Below are 6142 nucleotides of genomic sequence, written 5' to 3'. Positions count from 1 at the left end.
CTGCTAGGGTCAGCATCAATGTTGACCTCAGCCACAAGCTCTCCCTGGCTGAACTGCCTGGGCAAGGACAGTTTGCCCATTTGTCCCACAACAAAACAGACATGCAGAGGCGTGCACTGCAGCAATTTGTGCTGCTGCAAGCACACACCCCTGCATGTCTGGATGCAGCCTTAATGGCTGCACAAACCTGTCAGTATAGAAGTTTCCTTCAAAATTGAATATCATTTGTAAATAGAAAATGACTCAAGCATGAAGTAGTTTTGTGTTTATCTGGAAATTAATCATGACCTTTTGCAATCTAGATTGTGCCATAAAGGAAAGGTTCTTCCTTTATAAATGGATGCAGGATTGCAAAGTTGGTTTTTTTTTGTTTTAGTTCATGGAAATTGCTAACTTTGTCTTCTGTTTTGAAAAAATATTTCTATGGCTATATGCTGTAGCATTCCTGTATACATTTTAAACCCTGAAAACCACATATACCGGGTCCGTGCAAAGGGCCTGTCCTGATTGTTGGTTGCTTTCTGGGCTGGGGCAGATGATGTGAGCAGTTGCTTTCTATTTCCTTCAGATCCTTGCTAACGATACTGAGCAGTGCCTCTTTACACAAAATAGTTAATATCATGAAACGTTTGAAGTTCACAATTAAACCTCCAAATCCATTCTTAACCTTCTGTCATGTAAGTAATACAACATATCAGGAATTGTAAGGCCACAGACTGCTTGAGAAAACCCAGCTGTATGAACTAGATATTACAGTTAACCATATTCCTTTTTAAACAGCATTCTAAAAATTGGGCTAAATGTACTTAGCATTTTGAAGAATAACAAGGTTATTTAGCCTGTATGAACTGTTAGTGAATCAATTAGGAAATAGCTATTCAAGCTATGTATGTTAATTGCAACAAAGGAAAAGGTTAATACAATTTAATGACGATACACATTTTATAATCTAGATCCAAAGTTCAGAAAGTGTGGAACTACCAAGAAGCCATCAATAGAAAGCTGACTTCATTTCAGTGTGTGCATTCATGTAGTGATAAGCACTTACCAACGTGGCTCAATTGTGAAATGCATTTGTAAATAAAGTGCAAACTATTCTAGAGCAGTAGTCATCTTCTGAAGCTGAAATTTTCTCTTCACATTGTAACCTTAGTAGTATACCTAGCTTAGTATGCAGGCGCATATTTTGACTTTTGTTCCAATTCGACATCTGAAAGAGCATCACACTCTGCCTCTCTTACAAAAATTACTCTGTCTAATCATGATTATGTCCAGGTCATAGTACAGATGGGGTTTTGTCCGCGAGTCTGGTAGAACCATGTTTGGTGCCTAACTGAATTAAAACAGAATTTAAGACATAAGACATAACCTGATTCTAATTTTTTACCATTCTCCCAGGTGAGGGGGGAAAACATAAAATGGTCAGTCACATTTAAGCATGACTATTTTGGGCACTTTTTGAATTATAAATGTTCTGATATTTATATTAAATATGTCAAAATGATGACATTCTTTTGATATTAAATCAGTATTAGAAGCAAACTGGTTTCCAGTCACCTGCATTTGAACTCCATGTGGTGTGAAAACATCTTCCTTTAGCAAGATCGAAGCAGTAAGTTAGGTGCAAATCTGCTAAGCTTCCCTTTCAAATACAAGGATTTTACATTGCAGGGAATAATTATGCAACAGTTGCAGTACTGCTTAATGAATACTAATATAAAGTTAAATTTCAAATGTGTTAGGAATTCATAAAACAGTGTATGCAATATAGTGGTCATTAGCAAATGCTAAATAGTTTCTTCTCTAAATCTCAGCCAAATATTTGTTACACACAAAATGCTCTCTTTTGTTTGGGAAAATGCGTAGTGTTTTTAAAAGTGAGTAAACAAATAACTAGAAGGAAGTACTATCCAAAAAGTATTATATATTTTGTTTCATCTGTAAGATAACATATAAATATTGGGCTTTTTCCTCCCCAAAAATGTGTCCTATGAGTTCAAATCTATTTTATTTTTACGAAGACTTACTGTACAATTCCTATTAACAGTGTATCAGCTTGGATTTTGGGTTGGTTTAAAAGTAGTAAAATCCCATTAGTAATAAGGGAAATATGTAGAATTAGTTGGATTTGTCAGAGTTTAGATGGAAAGTTGTATCATGTTTAATCCTAGGAGGTAAAAACTGCTAGAAGGTGTTAGCAGTTGTTACAAATGTATACATAATGCTACTGATAGGTAACCTTTAAAAACTGTCCAGTCTGACAAGTAATCCTCTATTTTTTCATTTTTGTTTTTTAAGAAAAGCAAGTAGTTGTTTAGCTAAGTAAAGACGATATTACACAGCAATGCCTTAGAACTCATCCACTATAATTCAGTTGCTATACTTTGAAAATGAAAGATTTCTTACATTCCTGTTCATTTTGTATTTAAAGGATTTGTTAAAAGTCTATGCTTTTGCATATTGTTCTTTAAAAATGAAGTATCTTTATGTTGCATAAAAGTGATACATTTTTATCATGGAAGCATAGATCATTCTTTATTTCAATGTCATGGTTTAAAGATACACTGTCAAGGTTTATCTACCCAAAATCTGACTTGCCATTTTTTCCTCTTCCTGAACCACAGTACATCTGAACAGTACCTACTCTGGTTTTATTAAAATGTTTGAATTTTGTCCTTTGAAGAAAATCAGTACTATGCTCAAGACCATCTCTCTGGCAACCAGTGTGTTAGTCCTGTTGAGGAAAACCTTTAGTTAAAGGATAAGATGATAATGAAATATCTGAATGTTAAGATTAGCTGAAAGCTTGATAGTGTCTTGCACACACTGACAAAAATCTATCTTCTGCTGTGTCCATGTATTCCACTGACTTCAGTAAACTTGCACAAGTACAAAAGAGAATAGAATTTAGGGGCTCTTTTGGGAAATACCTCACTAAAGTATGAAGTCTGATTCTTCTGTATTGTCTCTTGTATAGTACAAAGTTGTGTATTTCTAGGAAATGCCTTCAGTTATAAATTCTAAGAGGAAGAAAACATAAAACTTGAAATCTAATTTTATGCCACTTTTTTAAAAAAACTGACATTCTGTGTATATAAAGCCACAATGCTAAAAATTTAACATATCAAGGAAATTTGAAATGTATGTAGCCATACAGCTGAATGCATTACTGCAGTTCTGTTAGGCAGTGGTTTGAGAAGGACCTCCAAATAAGCACTTGTAAATAATAATATACTATTATGGATGAGCAACTGTAAGCTGTGCTAAATATTGATTTCAAAGTTATTAAAATAAAGAGGCCTATACTTTTTAATGTTCTTCTTTAAATCTAAATATCTGTGCACATGCCTTTCCTTAAGATATACATGTATCTGGCACAAATCCCATAGAAATTACTAAGTCTTGTCCTTGACTTCAGCAGGTTTTGGATTAGCTCTTGGTAGGAGTGAGCAGTGTACCTTATTGACTGTCTTTTGCATCTCATGATTTCATAGATTTCATTAGGACTGGAAGGAACCTCGTAAGATTATCAGGTCCAGTCCCCTGCCCAAGGGGCAGGATGTCAGTTAGGGTCAAAGGATCCCAGCAAGATAAGCATCCAAATGTTTCTTAAAGGTGTCCAGAGTATGTGCGTGCACTGTCTCTGGGGAGAATCTTCTGGGCCTTGGTGGCTTGACAGTAAAGAAGTTTTTCCCTACCTCTAGCCTAAAACGGTTTTGTAGGAGTTTGTGACTATTAGACATTGTCATCCCTTGGGGTGCACTGGTGAACAGGTGTTCCCCCAGTTCCTGATGCACACCCCTTACATACTTATAGGCTGCCACCAAGTCACCCTGGAGCCCACACTTTTCCAGGCTGAAGAGTCCCATAGGTCAGAGCCTGTCTTTGTAAGGCCTGTTTTCTTTCCCTCTGATCATGTGCGTGGCTCTCCTCTGGACTCTTTCAAGCTTCTTCACATCCTTCCTGAATTGTGGAGCCCCAAACTGGATGCAGTATTCCAGCTGCGGCCTTACCAAGTCCAAGTACAGTGGGAGGGTGACATCTTGGGTCTTGCTCGAGATGCATCTGTAGATGCAAGGCAGAGCTTTGTTTGCTTTGCCAGCTGTGATATCGCATTGGTGGCTCATATTCATCTTGTGGTCAATCATGACCCCCAAGTCTCTTTCAGTCATGGTGCTAGTGAGTGTAGCACTGCCAAGCCTATAAGTGTGATGCAGTGTTTTTTCCCTCGGCGGTGGAGCACCTTGCTTTTCTTCATATGGAATGCCATCAGGTTTTCATCCACCCACCTTGCAAACCTATTGAGCTCAGCCTGGATCACCAGCCTATCCTCAGGTGTGGACACTTCCACAAAGTTCGGTGTCCTCAGTGTACTTAACCAGTCCACTTCTGACACCAGTGTCCAGATCACTTATGAAGACATTAAAGAGAACAGGTCCAAGAACAGAGCCTTGGGGGACACCACTAGTCAATGAGTGCCATGATGAAAATTTTAAAGTAATATCTGGAAATTGAGTAGTGTTGAGAGAGTTGCTGATTAGTTATATTTAAACTTGATCTTGTAAAGATTGGTTGCACATAAAATATTTGTTAAATTATATTAGCATTGTCACTTGCCTTGATCCCACATACAGTCATGAAAATAGATCATGTTGATCATATTTGTTCTTATATTAGACCTGACACACATACTATAATATTTTTGTATACATTGATAAATAGCAGTGTTTATTGGTACTACTGGGGTTTAAACTGTTTTGCTTAAAGCTTTAACAGTCTATTTATAACAAAAACAGTAAGCAGGTGAGATTTAAACAATCTTGCCTCATTTGATTTGCTAGCTCTACACTGTTGGATACAATGTGTGCTGGATGCCAAGTACTTGTACTCTTGAATCTATGTTCATGATGGACACTGCTGTCTTAGTGGTGCTTTACCTATTCAACAAAAATAGTTCATTTAAAAAAATAAATTAATAAAACCTTTGCTATTTTTGTACCTTCTTATCTTAACTAAGCAGCATCTGAAGAGTATTTGAAGAGGAAAGGGTGCTTCATCTTTTGGGGTGCTTCAAGTTACTGTTTAAGTGAGGGGTTGGTCTTGGTGCAGGAGGTGTGGGCCATTGAACTAGGAAATGCTGTCCTTTAGCACTGGTAGTCTGCCTATTTTCCTTCCTCTTTCCTGCCAACCTTGTTAATAATGGAGGGTGGGCTACCCATTATAACAAAGCCTTAGGCTGGTATATACTTCCAACTACATCAGGACATTCTCACTTTCCACTTCCTCAATGCACGGTAGTTTGGGTGGAGATAAACTTTTTCTAGTGCAGCTGGCAAATATTGGGCATCCATCTGCCACTAACAAAAATAGCATTCTAAATAGAGTATTCCATGTGAAACTTGATAAGGAAAACTAAAATATTGTTAATGAAAATAAATGTACTCCTATTAGAAGCTGACAATACTTAAGGAATGTACATTTCCTCATAAAGAATGGATGAAGGTCTTTAATTCCACCAAAGCTACAAAATAGCTTTTTTTCATAGGTGCTAACAAGGGGCCCCAACCTGAATCTGCTACGTAATCTGCTATGTAATACGCCTGTGCAAAGGGGCTAGTATTTGCTTTGGATTCGGATTTGGCCTATTTGGGGGACAGTAATTCAATTTGGTGATTCAAATCACTGTCCCAAATCAATTTGGCCAAGTCTGACTTGGAGATGTGACTGCTACCAAATCTCTGAATCAAACAAGTCCCATCCCCCACCCGCTCTCCCAGCCCTGTCAGTGGTTGCCCTGCCTGGCCCCAGCCTCCTGGCTCTTTAAAAAAAAAAAATCCTGTGCTCACTGTCTGCTACCAGGTGGGGGGTGATTCCCCACTACCCCCCACTGCCTCACATTGTGTGGGGGGCTCTGCCATGAGTCCCCATCCTCCACCCGCTCTCCCAGCCCCAGCATCAGCTCTCTAAAATAAAGCCTCCAATGTGATGCTGTGGCTAGTAAAGCAACCAAAACGCTGGCTTGCATCCATAGATGCTTCTCAAGCAAATCCCGGGACATCATTCTCCCCTTGTACTCGGCCTTGGTGAGGCCGCAGCTGGAGTACTGTGTCCAGTTTTGGGCTCCACAATTCAAAAAGGATGT

Source organism: Crocodylus porosus, unplaced genomic scaffold (assembly GCF_001723895.1).
Source record: "Crocodylus porosus isolate Cpor-Errol unplaced genomic scaffold, CroPor_comp1, whole genome shotgun sequence".
NCBI classification, from domain to species: domain Eukaryota; kingdom Metazoa; phylum Chordata; order Crocodylia; family Crocodylidae; genus Crocodylus; species Crocodylus porosus.
This window is presented reverse-complemented; position numbering follows the sequence as displayed.